This window comes from Panthera tigris, chromosome A1 (genome assembly GCF_018350195.1).
Source record: "Panthera tigris isolate Pti1 chromosome A1, P.tigris_Pti1_mat1.1, whole genome shotgun sequence".
Classification (NCBI taxonomy): domain Eukaryota; kingdom Metazoa; phylum Chordata; class Mammalia; order Carnivora; family Felidae; genus Panthera; species Panthera tigris.
The window spans coordinates 204884224-204902842 of NC_056660.1; the positions used below are offsets into that span (position 1 = coordinate 204884224).

At 38.9% G+C, this 18619-nt stretch overlaps 1 protein-coding gene across 18 annotated transcripts in view; it reads left to right on the top strand.

Annotated features, from left to right (window-relative positions):
• Positions 1 to 18619, top strand: part of PLCXD3 (phosphatidylinositol specific phospholipase C X domain containing 3) — a 219053-nt gene that overhangs the window by 111847 nt on the left and 88587 nt on the right. For 6 of the 18 annotated variants that reach the window (XM_042995794.1, XM_042995802.1, XM_042995784.1 and 3 more), the window contains one exon: positions 1957 to 2084. The exons of 11 other annotated variants lie outside the window; for them this stretch is intronic. The gene's annotated coding sequence lies outside the window, so the exon portion shown is untranslated. Of the gene's footprint in view, positions 1 to 1956; positions 2085 to 3416; positions 3728 to 18619 lie in introns of those variants that run through there. One more of the 18 variants, XR_006221036.1, reaches the window with a different exon arrangement.

An 18619-nucleotide genomic window follows, 5' to 3' on the forward strand; every position in this document is an offset into this window, starting at 1 on the left:
AATAAAAACATGACAATTCCAAAACAATCAAAGAGTAGTTTCAATAACTTTAAGTTTACACGTTTGTAATAAGACTTGTAAATAACACAGAATGCAAACTGTAAGCTTCTTGTTAATGACAATACATAAAATCTAATTATCAAAGATTTCAAATGAAATTTCATTTCATAAATACATTAAAAAGTCTATCATAAATAGAGCGATGAATCCTTCAATTCTTGCAGGGTAAAGAGGACTCACTGGGTAAAATTATTTGTGTGGAAACACATTTAATTTCTTGGTTACCTGCAGTACGATGTCAGTAAAGTAGAAGCATATGTAAACCGCTTGACTTATTTCAGTGTGCCAGGCTCTGCTCTCCGTGTTGATGAGCTGCAATAAAGCCCAGAGTTTCCATGCTGGGATTTGATAGCCCACATTCCGATGTTTCTTCAACTTAAAAAAAAAATGGTGAATCTGATGATGCACATGTCTTAGTCCATTAGGGCTACTCTACCAAAATTTTATGGACAAGGTGGTTTATGAACAAGAGAAATTTATTTCTCATAGTTCTGGAGGCTAAGAAGTCTAAGATTAAGGTATTGGCAGATTTAGTGTCTGGTGAGAGCCTGCTCCTTGGTTCATAGATTGTTATTTTATGTATGTATGTATGTATGTATGTATGTATGTATGTATGTATGTCCTCATACAGCAGAAGGGGAAAGGAAGCTTTCTAGGGCATCTTTTAAAAGGGCACTAATCCCATTCATGAGTGTTCTACTCTCATGATCTAACACCTCCCAAAGCCCCACCTCCAAAGGGCATCACATTAGAGATTAGTGGTTTCAGTACATGAATTTGGGAGTACATATTTGGTTTAAAGCAGCACATACTCTTACAGAAGATGAGAAAGTCATGTATCACCTGTGCACCTCTATTTAGCCACAGTTTGAAAGATTTAAGTACAGTTCAGCAAGAACAAAGGTGAAGTGTATTAAAATTCAACCAACATTTTTGATAATTGACTTGCGGTCACCATTGTGGTGGGCATTGGTGTGCTGAAATGAAATTCCCCAGTCTCTGAGAGGTTTATAATATAGATGGGGAAATAAAGCATCCATAAAAGCACCTTTTGCAGGAGACTGGGAATTACATTATATTTTTATACACACATATCTTTCTTAGAAAACATAGGTTAGTTAACTCCTTTAAATTGGAGTTCTTTTCTCTCTGCACTGTATAATTAAGTCTTTGTTGCATATGACCTTGACCTGGGATTGTTTCTTGACATTTTACTTTGACCTCCATCATTAGTTCCTTGCAGGATTTGTGTTTATGTATCCAATCATTTCTCCTTCCCTTCTCCCCACACAGAATAGATGCTCAGTCAATACTTGTCACTTGTTTGATTGTATGCTTGATGGAGGTGAGCCTTAAGTTGGGCACAAAAGAAGCTGGTAGGAAGAGGTGAGAATCTGACAGGTAGTTGAGAGTGCTGATATTGGCAGAGAACATAATGGTAGACTGAGAAGTCATAGGGAGGTATCTGATAGAAAGGAGTAGAATGTGTTATGAAACAGTAAGAGATATGGCCATCTAACCAGCTGGCAGTCTTGAAGCCGGGGCTATGAAGTCTTGTTATTACTGACTTTAGGAACATGGTATTTTAGGAACATTAACTTGACATTGGTGTGCTAAAGGGACTTAGGTAGTGTTGCTAGTTGGACATGTCCCATTCATTCATGTGAATTTATCATTCTTTCAAAATTAGTGAGATAAAGCTGGATTTGAAGTATTAATTCATCATGATGTTACTATTATTATTTTTTTTTTATCTCAGGTTGTGTTGACTGATTTCTCACCTCCATTTATAGTAATGGAATCTAATTGAAGGGCTTTTAAGTAAGCAACTCTGCCACACTGATGTGGGTGATTTTTTTGTGAAATTCTAATGACTCTTTTTTCCCTTTTATCTAGTCTGAATGGCATTTACATTTGGAAGAATCAAGACATGAAATCCTTCTAGCCTCTTCAAACATAAAAGTGGCCGTGAATATGTTATTTGTCTTCTTAAGCCATATTTTTCTCTACAGCCTTGAACCTAGGTGAGGAGACTTAGAAGAGAGTGTTTAATCAATGACTTTACTTTTCTTTTATTTAGTCATTTGAAAGAGTACTTGGCATTTAAGGGAAATATTTTTCTTTGAAAAAATAGGTAAGAAAGAGAAAAACTCAAGCAGTACGCCGTGGAAATGTCTAAACAAAAGATGCTTTGCATAAGGAAATAAGTTGTAGGAATAGATACTCTGAAAAGCATATAAATATATCTTTTCTTACTTGAAAGGGTACAGCTAAAATGTAGCATGAGTTGCATATGTTTGCATAACACCACCCAGTGTTTCTGTATACATTTTTTTTACAGGGTCTGATAAGAAACTTTCCTTGTTAAATGTGTATGTAGCTCCTGAAATAAATGCAATTTATGTAGATGCCTTTGAATGTTTTCCCTCTGATCCTTTATTTTTCACTTCAGCCCATTCTTCCTGCTTCAGCTTTCTCTGGCAGCCTCACAGCCTAAAGAAAAACATTCTCGGGTTTCCAGGGGGAAATTCAGCATTTCTGTGAGCTGACTCCACCCTATATCTTGGCCACTTGCTTTAAATCCACTGTTTTGTCCACCACTTGATCCCAGCAATTAGCATGGCTTGTGGCATGGGATTGGCATTCAGTTAACATTTCTAAATGAAAATGATTAAAGGTCCTTAGATTTGCCCCAACTGGTAAACTTTTGCTGTTCAAAGTAAATGACTCTATAATTTCTTATCCATCTCTATCACATTTCTTCTTCCCTCTTATTTTAGTTTCAACTTTTCAGTTTTGGTGTCTAACCTTTCATTTCCACTGGAGATTCTCAGGCTGTTCACTGTGTTCTTTATTCCTTCTATGTTCAGTTCTTTCCATATTGAACCCCTAAAGCTTCATCAAGTTGGGTCATATCTAAATCTGTTTTCTAAAATCTTACCCTGACTACCCTCTACCCTTTCATCTCTGATCTAATTAATTTTTAAGAATTGAAGTAAAATTGACATATATTAGTTTCAAGTGTGCAGCATAATGGTTCGATCTTTATATTTATTTCACCTAGCTAACCTTTACCACCATGGCTATTATCTAGAATGGGGAGAGGGAGAAGGAAAAGCGATTGATGGATGGTGGTTAAACACTGTTCCGGTGACAACACACATTTGCTCTCTCCCTTTGAAAGTTGTTGTGTTTCAAATATACTGTGTATGATGATGGTTGATTCTTCCCTAAATTAAACTTGCTGCCTCTGTTGGTTCTATCCACTCATATATACGCAGTTTTTCTTTGCAGCCATCCACCAACAGCATTTTATTTCTGTGACTTATATACTGTTTTCTTTCTTATAACTATAGAATATCATTCTTTGGGAGAGTGAGCTGAGACACAATGGTCTGCTGAGATGGGGAAGACCCAGTCTTTTTGCAATTCCTCGAAGAAACTTATGGCAAAGTCAGGGAAATACGATCGTCTCAAGAATACCAGGGACTTGCTGAATGACTCTGGGGAATTCAGCAGCTATCCCCTTCTGGGGAAAAGTGACTGAGACACAAATTTCCTGCACGTGAACTTATTCTCATGTCTAAGGACTGGAGTCTGGTTGATACACAACCCTGTGCAGAGAAAGCATCTATTTCCATTGAGGAAATATATTTAGTAACTACCACATGCTCAGAGCTATACTAATGTCTTTATAAAACATAAGTAAGTCATCTATTTCTCCAGACAACCCTGTAAGATACTTATTAGGTCCATTTTACAGAAGAGGCAAAGGTATTGTTAAGAAGGTTAAAAACATTTTGCCCAAGTTAAATAGTCTTAATGAGTCATTGGACTAGAGCTTGTACCCACGTTTGTCTACACTTATGCTGTACAACAGAAACAACAAAGCAGACAAACTCCAGGTGAGTGACTAAATGAGGGAACATACCTATGAAAGAATACAGATCTCTAGGAAACCAGTCCCCATGTGGTAGGAAAAAGATGATAGAAAATAGTAGGCATAACAGCAAAACATTCAGCCAACAGTCCGTGATGCTTATATCAGTTCTTTGGCATAAGAATATTGATAGGACCGCCTGGATGGCTCAGTCAGGTAAGCACCCAACTCTTGATTTCAGCTCAGGTCATGATCTCACAGTTCATGAGTTTGAGCCCCACATTGGGCTCTGTACTGACAATGTGGAGTCTGCTTTGGATTCTCACTCTCCCTCTCTCTCTGCCCCTCCCCTGCTCATGCTCTCTCTCTCTCTCTCTCAAAATAAATAAATAAACTTAAAAAACAAAAGAATATTGATAGACTCTCTGGCAAGAACGGGAATGTTACAGGGTTTTTAGACTGGAGTTAGCTGTGGGAGCCTCAGAAATGTGTTGCTTTAAGTGTAAATGCTTTTAAACTTCTGATACTTGCTGGGAGGGCCAACACTGCTCAAGAAAATCATTAACTATTGTTTTAACAAATATGTCTCTGCCCACATTGATCTTGAAGTATACCACACAGAGATCCCTGGGAGGAGGGCAGCTGAATTGTGTATCACTGCCTTGTGTGCCTGCTTTTGAGATTTTTCACTTGGAGGTCATATTGGACACTATCTTTGTTGTTGTTAGTTTTTTCTCTGTAATCTGTAGTGTTGTCTCTTTATCAACAGTTACACAGGTCTCTTGGATTGAGTTTCACCTGCTCTGGGAGATCATGAACTTCTCATTTTAGATGCTGCACTGGATGAAAACTTCATAGCCTCTACTTATAAAGTTTAGACCTTTCAAACATGCCTTATAAATGTGTTGAAAATCTTACCAGCTTCATTTCATGTATGTAGATTTTTCTTGAGTAATTTCCCCTTTGTTCTTCCTTAATATTTAGGAAGTTTCCACACTTGTGAAAGTTCTATGCCATAGTACGAAAGAGAACCAAAGGGAGTCTTGTCCCAACTCTGATGAGCAATTTAACAGGAGACAATGCCAGCAAAATTTGGGAGAAGAGAAGCCTATGGGAAGGGCAAACTTGGGAGACAAAATCAGGGCAGCTTTGTCTGCTTTCCCCATCAAACTCTTTCAGGCATCAGTGCCTTGGGCACTGTTTTTATTTCAATAAGGAATGTGATCCCTGAGAGAGGAAGGAAAAACTAGGCTGACAGTGTGGTAACCGAAACATCTCTCTTTCTCAACATTGCCACAAAATCGTCCTCATCTGAGAGTTGGGTAAATATTCCACTCTGCATGCCAGGCAGGGCTTGGGAAGCCTCTAACAACAAGAAAATGATATTTTATCTTACTGTTCAGTGAATCAGTTGATTATATTGTTTAAAGAAAATTGCTATCTGAAAACTCTAGAATAAAGTAATAAAAGTGAAAAAAGAAAGAACCCCCCAGGGAGAGCCAGTTCTTAGGGTGCGGCCTCCCTCCACCATCATTCAGTGAGTTCATCTGGTTCTTTGCTGATAACAAGGATTAGGAATTGATGCCCAGTGGGAAATAAAAAGAGCCCAGCTCTACCTGACAAAACAATCACTCTGTTCCTCTTCTGAGGTATTTCTCAAATGTTCTTGGCAAAGCAGTGCTTTTTCGTCTCTGCATAAACATTCGGGGCACACCACCTTTATTATCACAGTGGTCTACACCCGTGTTTTCTGCTAGACTTTGACCTTGTTGGCACCAGGGACAGTTTTATGCTCACTTTTGTAATAATAGGCATACGAGTGTCTGTCAAACTGAATTGTAAATATAATCCCACCATTTTCCTCCTCAAGTGGAGATCTTTTACAGAATTTCCCAATGATCATCATATGGCAAATATTCTATGCACTTCTTCCGGCCTGAAATTCACTGGCTTACAAAATATTCCATATGTGTATCTCAGGAGCCAAAAAATAATAAAACAAATGTAGATGTGCACTTCTTTTCATTGAGATGTCTTAGGATGCTTTGACATATATGTATCTTATGAAGAGTCTAGACTAAAACTCTTTGTTCAGTATGTACCAAAGGAACATTATTTTCCCAGATTCCACTTATTTCATCTGAAGTTTATCAGAACATGCTCCTGATTCCGAGGCCTACTCCAAACTAGAAAGAAGGACACCAAGTTGCATTCCAGGGTCATACTAATTTGGTATAGAGATAGCAGGAGGCTCCATCTCCAGTTTTGCTAACTGTCCTCCTCATCCTCCATTTTTCTGCTTCTGTCCTCCCCAAGGTGGATGGGTCTGTGCTGCAAACTATCTCCTTCTTTGCCCCCTTTCTATTGCTTCTCTTCTGTTTATCTGGGGAAACTTTGAACAGAGAAGAGGGAATGAGTTGATGCCACCCTTCTTCACAGAGAAGGATGAGTATGCATGCCTCGGGGGCAGCCCAAGGAGCCGGGAGACCTGCATTTAGAAAATGTGCCACTGATAAAGGAACTTCTATAGAAACTTTTATCTCCCCTTAACAAATAAAGCATTTTTGGAAGATGAGAGTTAAATGGGAAAACAGTAAATCTGTCTGTCTTTGCTAGTGGGGAGACCTGAAGTCAGGTGTGTTTTGCAAGAAAATTTCAACATGTTCTATCAGTTTAAAATCTGTGTAAATTGCCAGCAGTTCTCCTGACAGCCGCCTTTCCCAGAAAGTGCCCATGGAATGTCCTCTTTAAACTGCTGAGGAATAGAAGGTTAATTTTCAATTCTCTGTCAACTGAAACTTGTCAATTAAAATTTCATGTTCTTTTCTCTTTAAGACTTTTGAAGAATGGAGTAGAGGAGCTTGTCTAGAGGTAATATAACTACTACCTGGCTTGAAGCTTTTGTACCTGAGATGCTATAAATGTTCATTTCCTATCAGTTGCAACCTGCAAGAAAATCCACAGCTTTCCTGCTTTCCTTGCATCAGTCTTTCATGTGGCATCTTCTTTTTTTTTTTTTTTTTTTTAAATTTTTTTAATGGTTATTTTTGAGACAGAGAGAGACAGAGCATGAACAGGGGAGGGGCAGAGAGAGAGGGAGACACAGAATCCGAAACAGGCTCCAGGCTCTGAGCTGTCAGCACAGAGCCCGACGCGGGGCTCGAACTCACGGACCGTGAGATCATGACCTGAGCCGAAGTCAGGCGCTTAACCGACCAAGCCACCCAGGTGCCCCAGCATCTTCTTAATCCTATCCTTTGTCCCTATCTTCACTTCGCTCCTCAACATCTTGATCTGGGGGAAATCAAACTAAAACTAAGGGGAGCTTTGCAGATTAAAGAAAGGTTGAAGTCCCATGGAACAGAGTTACTTTTTATCTGTTTGTTCTCAGGGTACCATTTCTGTATATAGATGTACTTACTATATAATTGCTCTTGTGCATACTCCTCCAAAGAATGTCATTGACATCTCCTTTAGAATGAGGATTATGAAAGTATTCGGTGTCAATACCATTTCTCTGGTAACAGTTATGCTTTAAGATACACGGTATAGCAAACCCGGTTGATGTCCTGTATGTATATCCCCTTGGCACTCCCCATTCCTGTGCCTGCCAGTGGCTTCTAAATGCAAGGCTTCTTAATGACACGATGATGGGGGTGGGGTGGGCGGTGGGATGCCAGCAGAGCTCTAACCAATGAGGAAAGTTTTCTTCATCCACCCCCCCTCCCCCCCTGTAAGACAGCTCTGGGGCATGTTCTATTTTATATCCTAGATGGTCCCAGCAGGAGGAAGCCCTGGTCTCACAGTGATACCCTGCTCATTACCACACCTTGCATTGGCTTCTTTTTCTTTCCTGTCTCCCTTCCCCACTCTCCTTCTGGTGCTTCTGCAATCACCTCCCAAATAAACTACTCATCTTAGGCTCAGCATCTGCTTTTGGGCAATCCAAACTCAGCTACAAGCAGAGATAATACATTTTATTCTTCGAAAACGAAAATGTATGGTGTCATTGATAGTGGTAGAAAAATCTGTGTATAGTTTAGAAAATTAGAAAGTTATCTTGAAAATAGACCAGGGCCTATGCTCTAAGATTTCTGCTTTATAATCTTAGCACAATCTTGTTCAGTCACTCATTTAGAATTTTTTTCTTGAGCTTTGATATAAAAGATATTAATGCAAATTGCTGTGGGGATATCAATAAATGTAATATCTTTTCCTATTCATAAGAATATTAGGTTGTACATTTGAAGAGATTAGGGGAAACATAAAAAGATAAAAGATAATAGATAATATGCAGAATGTCAAGCAGTAAATGTTAAAATGTAACACAAAAGTCGAGATAATATATACTGTAGGAATTCAGAGAGACCTATGCATGGGCTAAAGGAAGTTTTACAGGTACAGAGTGTAGAAAGCATGTGTGTGTGGCATTCTGGGTCTGGCTGAAGTGGAAGATTCTTTTAGGGAAGTGCTAAAGTTAAAAATATGTAGGTACCATGGCGGGGAGGGAAGGGGAAAAATAGTTACAAACAGAGAGGGAGGGAGGCAAACCATAAGACACTCTTAAATACAGAGAATAAACTGAGGGTTGATGGAGCAGGGGGAGAAAGGAAAATAGGTGATGGGCATTGAGGAGGGTACCTGTTGGGATGGGCACTGGGTGTTGTATGGAAGCAATGAATCACGGGGATTTAGCCTCAAAACCAAGAACACACTGTATACATGATATGTTAGCCAACTTGACAATAAATTATATTAAAAAAATGTAGGTACAGGGGTGCCTGGGTGGCTCAGCTGGCTGAGTGTCTGACTCTTGGTTTCAGCTCAGGCATGATCTCATGGTTCGTGTGTTTGAACCCCATGTCAGGCCCTGCACTGACAATGTGGAGCCTGCTAGGGATTCTCTCTCTCTCTCTCTCTGCCCCTCCCCACTCTAAATAAATGCATAAATGCATAAATAAATAAATAAATAAATAAATAAATACTTTAAAAATAAAATGCTTCTTCTCTTTAAAAACAAAATATTTAGGTACATTGTCCCAGTTAAGAAGAACCTGAATGTGTCTAAGGAGTTTGGAAAGTGAATACAGTTTTTCTATTTCTTTTTTTTAAGTTTATTTTATTTATTTTGAGAGAGAGAGAGAGAGAGAGAGAGAGAGAGAGAGAGAGAGAGAGAATGAATCCCAAGCAGGCTCCACACTGTCAACACTGAGTCCAATGTGGGGCTCAATCCCATGAACAGTGAGATCATGACCTGAGCTGAAACCAAGAGTCAGACGCTTAACCAACTGAGCCACCCAGGCACCCCATCTTTTTTTTTTTAATAAAGTGCTATCATTTATTCACTTTCTCATCTGTTCACTAAACACATACTAAACTGCTCTATTTAAAGACATACACTTGGTTTTGTTACTTGAAAAGAAGACAGGAGAAAAGGATGACTCAGATGATTAAGAAGGTAGGAAATTTAAGAGAGAATTGAGTTTAATTTTAGACAAATTCTGTATTTATTTAGTTATTCACTAACTTTTTCAGCAACATTTAAGGCAGGCCACCCTGAACCCAATATACCAGTCCTGTGTGGTTTTTACAACATGAGAGATCTTCACAAATTTCTCTCATTCTCTGATTCTATCCATTCTCTCAGTTACTTTTTGAAAACCTAATTGGCACCAAATTTTAAGAGATTTTTCAAAGCATTACAGTAATGGCCAGTAGCCAGATTAGGATGTGGGATCAAGAAGGCTCCAGCCAAAGTAAGTTCACCCTAAGCTTGGCCCCAGACCTCTTCTCTTCAAGGGCAGGTGGCCTTTTCATCCTTCTCAACTCATTGAAGTCCACAGGGTTTCTGGCTTGGATCAACTCTGCAGGTCCCAAGAGTGATGAAAAAAATGGGCTCCGGGTGCCAGTCAAGAGCACCTTGTCAGGTGCATTGATTTTATGAAACCTTTGATGTCTGTTTTGGTCCTGGAGATCTGGGGAAATATGATCTATAGAGTTGCTGTTTCTACACTTTATGGCATGTTAAGAGCTATTATGAGGCTTTCAGTTACAGTTGCACCAATGTCGGAGGGTAGGTTTCTCTCTTGCCTCCTCCAGTCTCTCTCGTAATTTTGGTGTGTGAATGGTTGGTGGTGTTTGTAGTGTTATATTGCACATCAACTGACAACAGCCAGAATGCTTCTGAATCCACATTTAATTTATTCACAGCACTGTGTGCAACCAGATGATGATGGCAAGTTAATGGGCTTTGCCTTAATGAAATAACTGCCTCCCAGGTTTGGAGGTTTATGCTAGTTTTATTTGTCAGCATTACCTAAGTGGATACAAGAAGAAATTGTAGCTTTATGCTGACATATTATCAGGTCCATTTGCAGAGAAAGACAGATGTTATGGCCTCCTGCTGCTGCTCTGTTCTTTGAGCCGTGTCAAGTTTTATCTCCCTTCATTCTTGACAATTAAATGCTACAGCCCTTGGGGCTCACCTATGTGGCTTAGATGAAGAGGCTTTTCAAGTTGCATATTCCATGGAGTTGCATCTTAATTCCAATATGCTGTTATCGAGCAAGGCCTATAAGTGTACTGGCTCTGTCTCTCTCTCCCTTTTCCCTTTCCTGCCTCCTTCCCTGTCTTTTAATTCATCAGCATTTAGAATCCCAGAAATAATATGACATAAAAACCAGTGCCTCCCAAAGAATGGGAAATTGACAAGATGCTTGGCCTTAGTTTTATATGTACATATTTTGGCTTTGTTCTTTTTCTCTCAAATTCTTTTTTCTTCAATTACTACTGAGTCTTTAACCCCGGCTAAGGACTATGCCTTTCCCAGTCTGCCTTTCTGGTAACTCATTAATGCTTAGCAATGAGAAGAAAAGGGCAACGGCTCTATTAACACAACCAAATTGATTTATAATCAGACATGAACCAGGAACTGGGTGAGAGTTTTACAAGCACTAAAGGTTAATAGAACCATTCTCTAGCCCATTTTCCAAACCAACCTTCTTGAGGTTTTCTGACCTCCACCCCCAGATATACAGCCATTGCATAAGAGACTTTGGCAAGGGTGGCATGTAGGTGGAAGTTATTTATGAACATTAATAGCTTTTTCAACTATTGTACAATTATCAGAGAACCCCTACATGTAGCCCTAGCTAGGTTCAGAATAAAGCAATTATATAGTTAATTTAGCATTTATCTGGAAGACTGGGTTCCAAATTAAAAAGCTTGTTCAGTTGAGACTAGCACTTATTCATTTCATGGGGATTTTTACACAGGCTCTGTTTGCCAGTATGAAACACTCATATGAAACTCTTTTTTGGAGTTGACTAGTTGAGTCAGATCACAGTCCAATCAATTTCAGAATGAACAGCCAGCTGGATAGAAGCCATACTTTCCATTACTGGTTAATTGCTTTGGTATGAATGTGAATGGCTAATCCATCCTCCAAAGCCAAGAAGACTTTAAAATAGTTTGTATGTGGTGACCAGTGAATTACTGGTAGGAAGGAATCAAACAACAGCACTCCCCCTCAACCACCCCTTGTATGCTAGTCTCTGATTGTTCTGAAGAATAGTTTCATCTTCCTCCCTCTCCCCACAAATACAGTTTCCCTTACATTTTAGTGTTTGGAGATTTTATCTCATTGATCTTTTTCTCAAAAACGACTCTGCCACAGTTTCACAGAGGAACTCAACGAAGCCTCTCCCCTTGGAATTCGAGCCTTGCTTCCTAGTGAGAATCAGTGGCAATATTGCCATATTCCCACTGACAGAGTTTTAAAGATTTTACTAATCCTTTACCTGCTGGATGACTCATTTGCTGAAATTCTGTCATGCACCTGAGGTGTGATATTAGTTTTCCTTTGACCCACTGGATAAAATGTGGCATAATAAGGACACCTCAATCAGCATGATTTCTGTGTTTGGAGCCAGGATGATCTGATTTATGTGCCCTTCCTTAATAAGAGACCCTGAAACACTGGATATAAATAAATTGGTACTTGAAAATAGTCTGCCACCAGGAATTATGCCCCACAATGCAATAAACCAGCCTTGTTATGAATTCGGTTGGCAGGATCCTAGCATCACAAATCATAATTGACCCTACCCTTGTCAGCTGTGCTCAGCACATTAATATAAAGAAATGGGTTTCTCTTCAGGGCCATGGACTTAGATTCCTTTCCCATGAATGGAGAGTGTTTTCTGGAGCTGTGTCTAGGAAAACCATGTTACAGATTCACATGTTGTTCCTAGCTGTCTCTGTGACAAAAGCTTATTGGGGAAGCTCATTCTCTTCCTTTCACTTCAAGAATACGACCCAGGGGCTCCTGGGTGGCTCAGTCAATTGAGCGTCTGACTTTGGCTCAGGTCGTGATCTCACGGTTCATGAGTTTGAGCCCCTCATCGGGCTCTGTGCTGACAGCTCAGATCCTGGAGCCTGCTTCAGATTCTGTGTCTCCCTCTCTCTCTGCCCCTCGCCCACTTGCATTCTGTCTGTCTCTCTCTCTCAAAAATAAACATTGAAAAAAATTTTTTAAAAAGAATATGACCCAATTATTACTTCTCTCTCTCCCATTTTATTCTTTAAAATATAATACCCAAATAATACAAAGAGTACTCTACTAATTCTACTGCAAAAATTAATACCCATACTAATAGCAAACTCTTATATAGACCTTACTATAAGCTACCATAATCAAAAAGCCTAGCAGGTGCTAATAAAATACCTTGGGCACAGATATGCTATGAGAAATTTGTGTCTGTTTGTTCTGATGCACAGTTAATGGGCTTCAGCCTATGATGCCTACTTAAAATTGAATTGACCACTTGATTATTCATTTTTATTAATGTCATTATCTGCAGTTGTGAAACCAATGCTTAAAAGGTGTCCTCTTTTATTCATTCATGTAGCATTAACCTTCCAGCATGTATTGTAGCTTAACTGGTATTATAGGACCCAAGTCATTTGTTTAAGTAATGAGGACAAAATAAGAAGAGCTGGCCATATATTTCAGAAGGAGGATTTAGCTCAATTATAGGCAAACAGGCTGCTCTTGGCAGACAAAGTTGATACTACTCCCCAGGTGGAAGATTGGCTAATGCAATCTGAGAAGCACCGAATGAGTCCCTGTAACCTCAACCGAAACTGTGACTCCATCTGTTTCTTCTGGTACCTGAAGTGCTATCATTAGGATTTCTTTCCTTTGAATCTAACTTTGCCATCCTTGGACAGAATGGTTATAGTAATAGTACTCCTAAAAAAGCTTGAGGAGTCTTGGGGACATGTATGAAGAAAGCCTAATCAGATGGAGATACCCCTGGATATACTAGGGGACTAAAATACCAGACAAATAACCAAATGACTGTTATGTGGGAAACATGGTTGTCATCACTGTTCACTTGGAATTAAGGCCACTGAATTCTAGGGTGAAACTTAATACTTGCCTGAAGATAAGTAATGAAATGTGAGATGAAATATGTATACAGACTGATTTACACTCGCTGTTTTTTCCCATGTAAAAGAATGCCTATAATAATTTAATTAGGAAAAAAAAAAAGCAGACTCCAACCTTTTACCAACAAAATAGCTCAGGAAAAGTACCAAGACAGAACAGAGTTAAAAAACAAAAACTAAAACTAAAAGTTGCAGAAGAGTATATATGGATTCTCAGACAAATTTGTTCTTTTTTAGTACAGTCACAGGCCATCCTATATACTTACACCTAAGTCTGGTATGTCTGTACTTCACCCCAGCTGCCCTGAAATACTATTTTAAAAAGCTAATAATTTTGTTTTATCAACACATCTCCAGTTTCCTTAAAGGGAAGGCTCAATTCCTATTTCTTCCCTAAGACTGCTGCCCTACTCAGCGTTCCTGCAGAAGGTCAGCAGTCTTTCCAGCCTTCATGCTGTGCTTCTCCTAATTAAAATAATAATAATATATTGAATACTTACTAAGTCTGAGGTCCTTTAATGACTGATTTTATCTATCTATCTATCTATCTATCCATATATCTATCTGTCTATTTAAATTACTGGACAAATGTTAATATGTGAGGATTCCCTGGATCTCCTTATCCTCATAATAAGGAGAATTCTTCTTCAGAATTTACACACACACACATGCACACACACACACACGCACACTAATAGAATCATCACAACAACTCTCTATAAGGTAGATATTACTTCCTTTACTTAACGGATTAGAAAACTGAGACATGAGACATTACATAATTTGCTCAAGGCCACGTAGCTAATAAATGGTGCAGTTAGGATATGAACCCAGCAGTCTGACTCCTGATTCCATGGACTTAATCGCTATATATTCCACAGCTCTTTATAAATGGCCATCATATAAGCCAAGCCATGGCCCCCAAGTCTATGAATATTTCCCTTCCTACCCTTGTCCCAGTTGACTTATTCCTTTCTACTTCTTAAAAGTCATCATCACTTCTATTCGATTTAACACTAGTTACTATTGTACTATTGTTTTTCACTGTTTATTCTCTAAATTCTTCCTGCCCAACTAGCCTGAGCAAATATCTGAAAACAGACAACGTTATATGGTTCTTCTGTGTCTCTGGAGAATCTGGTACTTGAAAAGGGACCGACATACAACTGAATGGAAACTTGAGATACTGGAAGTTTTAGAAATTAGGTTTCAATATGTAGGAGGTTGTCAATTTAGGAGTAAGTTTCATGGCATAAAACAGAAGAAAAATTCAAATAATAGTAGCTTAAGCAAGATTTATTTTCTTCATGCCTGAAGGAAGTTTGGAGGGCTAAAACGGGATCTTTAAGATGTCTTCAGGGACCCAGCTCCTATTTTTATGCTCTGTCATCTTTAGTAGTTAGTGTCCATCCTCAAGGCCACTTATGGTCAGATATTACATCTGCATTTCAGACAGCAGAGAAAAGGAAGGGCACTTTTCAGTGGGAGAACTTTTAAGGAGACTTCCTGAAGGTCTCAAATAATACTTTAATTTATATCTCACTGGACGGACCTCTTTATACGGCTGCATGGCTGGGAAAGGTAGTATTTAATTTAGCCTATCAATGTGCCCACTTAAAAATCAAGGTTCTAGTAATAAATTGGAAGGGGATAATGGATATTAGATAGTCAACTAGTAAGTTCTGTCACAAAAAGAATGAAAATCAGTTTCTTCTCAGGTATCTTTTGTTTTTTTATGAAAAGGTTTTCCATTCATGACCATGACCGTGCAAGAAATTAAAATATATTCTGGGTAGCTCCTGGGAGTTGCAGGACACCTGAAAATCAGCCTGGTCTCCTTTCTATAGAAATAAGTATCAGGAAATATCCCTGAGCACCATTGCCAATCACTGATGGTACTGTTTTTGTTTGCTTAGATTGTTAAAGATGAGGGTTTTCTTGCATTGAAATTTACCTTGATAAATGTATTTTTATAGTTATAGGAACGAATACATGTAAAGCTTTGCTTTCTTTGGCTCTTTTCCAAGGAGGAAAACATTTGGCTGAGCATTTAGATTTTTTGATGCTCTGAATTTAGTTTGTATAAATAGCTTGTAAAGTTGTTTGTCTAATCAGAAGTTCAATACTAAATAATAATTTCCAAAGAACTCTCCCCAAGTTAACAACCTTGGCTATTTCTAATGGAGAGACTTCCATATGTGTTTGCATGCTGCTCTTATTGTCTTGTTTATTCATTAAGGTATGATTAAGCTGCTGAAATAAGAAGCCCAACAACACTTTGACTTAAAAAGAGGAATTTAATTTCCCTCTCACATAAAATTCTGATGTGAGTGTTCTAAGTCAGCAGCTTTGGTCCACATAGTCATTCAAGGATTCAGTAATGATTTGTCTAGTGACCACGTTTCCAGGCAACTTAAGACAGAACAAACCAAAGCCTAGGGCTAGGCATTTCTTTCCAAACATTACTTTCCCTGCATTCCATTGGTAAGTACTGCACATGTCTTATCATGTGTAAGAGGAGTTGGGAGATGTCTTGTAGCCTTGTGTCCAGTGGGGTGCCTGGGTGGCTCAGTTGATTAAGCGTCTGGCTTCGGCTCAGGTCATGATCTCACGGTTCATGAGTTGGAGCCCCGCAGAGGGCTCTGTGCTGACAGCTCAGAAACTGGAGCCTGCTTCAGATTCTGTGTCTCCCTCTCTCTCTTCCCTTCCCCCACTCTCACTCAGTCTCTCTCTCAAAAATAAATAAGCCTTAAAAAAAAAAAAAGAAAAAACTAGATTTGAGTGAATGGCTAGCAGTATTTATCTCACACTAATGGTCAGTAGTTAGTCTCCCATCATAATCCAATCTCCCCCACATTAAAAGGTCTTTTGAAAAAGTAAATTAGATATTACTTTTTTTCTGATCCAACTTCTCTGATGGCTGCCCTTAACATTTGAATAAAGTCCAAACTTTTTGCCACTATCTACCAGACAGGGCATCATGTAGCTTATGACTCTTCTTCACCCCATCCCCTACATTCTTGCATTGTTTGGGTTTTGCCACATCGGATTTTTAAAAAAAAATATTTGTCTACTTTGGGGAGAGCACAAGTGGCGGAGGGGCAGAGAAAGGGGGACAGAAGATCCCAAGCAGGCTCTGTGTGGACAGGCTGATAGCAGCAAGCCCGATGTGGGGCTCAAACTCATGAACTGAACCATGAGATCATGACCTGAGCTGAAGTTGGATGCTCAGCTGACTGAGCCACCCAGGTGTCTCTGGCTTCTATTTTCTTGACCTCACCATGCTTTCCAACTTTCAAGCTTGTGAATTTGCTGTGTTGTGGGTCCAGACTAGAGTACACTGAGATGATCCCGTTGCTGCTTCCTTCCCATGATTTCACTTTCTCCTCAAAGGTCACCTCAGCAAGGCAACCTTCCCCAACCACTTCTCACTACCAGTTACTGTAATAAGACTCTGTTATTAAATTACCTTTTTAAAAATTCATTTTCTTATTTATCGTGTTTATTTGCTATGTGTGAAAGTTTATTGTGACCAGAGCCTCTGTCTGACTGGATCATAGCCCTATCCAATGAGCCTGATGTCTCAGTAGTTCATATTTCTATTGGTTTCATGTATGTTGCATTGTTCACTATATTTAGATTATAAGCTCCACAAAGACAGAGGTGATATTTTCTAAATAATTATATATTTAAATTTCCAGTAGGCTGAGTTTATTAAAGATAAAAGGGAAAAATATAGAAGGTTTTTAAAGAGAAAATGGCCCAAGGGGCTAACATTTCAATCAGATTAGATTTTATACCACTTCTCTTTCTAACCTCATGAAATTCTGGTGACAAAGCTTGTCCCTATGATGCTTAAGTAAACAAGTTTTCAGGTGGAATTAAAGTAACACTTTCTGTTAAATTCATAGTTTTTCCTTGACTATATATGCTAGATATCCTAAAGTATAGAACCATGCAATAAAATAACCGAACTTTAGTCAAAGTGTATAGAGAAATTATTTTGATTTTTGGTTTTGAAAAATCTGTTCTGAAGTTGGTTTACATCTTTTGTCCAGTACAGCTCACAGGAATGTGTAGTTTTCTGCTTCCTACAGGCCCTGAATTTAGCTCTCTATACCTTCATTTTGTGCACCTGCTAAATAATATTGAATTGAAAGATGTCATGGCTGCTTGCATAGTAGGTAGAGGGTCACAACATTTGACTGTTGGAATTTCTTAGTAAAATACCTGCTGATGCCGTTACAAAGAGATGCCTTATAAGAACTTTTCAAATAATTCAGCAATAGTAAGAATTAATATTTATTGAACATATTAAGTAGCAAACTCTGATGAGAGTGTGTGTGTGTCACTATTTAACCGAGTTTCTGGTTGGAGATGTATCAACCAAGGGTTAGAGACGTTAAGTCACTTACAAATGATCAGACAGCTGGTAAGAGATGAAGCCAGGATTCAAACCCAACTTGGTCTAGTAATAGATCCCATTCTTTTAAACAATGCTAAAGTGCCTCGTATTAGTAGGTATTTACAGGGATGGTGCTCAGATATCTTTAGAAAATTGCTAAGTTAGTTTTCAGGGTTGACATTTATAAATCTAACCCGTTGTAGTATTCAAAATATGTATCAGGCATTCAGTCAGAATGGATACCTAACTAATGTAAATGGATGCTAGCATATCTTACCCGATACATGCTTACTGAATATCATTCCTGTTCCAACGACTCTTTCAATATTTGCCCTTCCTCAGAGAATACACCAAGAACCTCTCATCCCCAACCAACGTGTCAGGATTAAGTGGTATCTGCAGGGCGGGCCATGCTGTCAGGTGCACGGCTGCCATCCAGAAGGTGGTATGGAGTCATCTCAAAGGCCCCACAAAGGGTTCTGCATAGTATGATGCTAAATGATAGTTCTTGTTTCTTCATGGTAGAAAGAGGGTCTCCTTTCTCTGCTAAAGTATGATAAGAACCTCTGTTCCAGTAACTCATCTCCATAAATATTATCTTACAAACTTTATTCAGTGCTTTAAAACTTATTTTGCAACAGAACCATTATGTTTACCAAAGAACACCTATTACCTTTGCTCTGGATTAGTGTTTTGGAAGTGCTGTGTAATCTGAACGTGACTTCCCCTCCTGTACACGACCAACCCTTCTCCCCCCACCCTACCCCCTTATCTGTCTTTCCCCCCTGCTCCACCTCAGTTACATATGAAGAAATTCATTT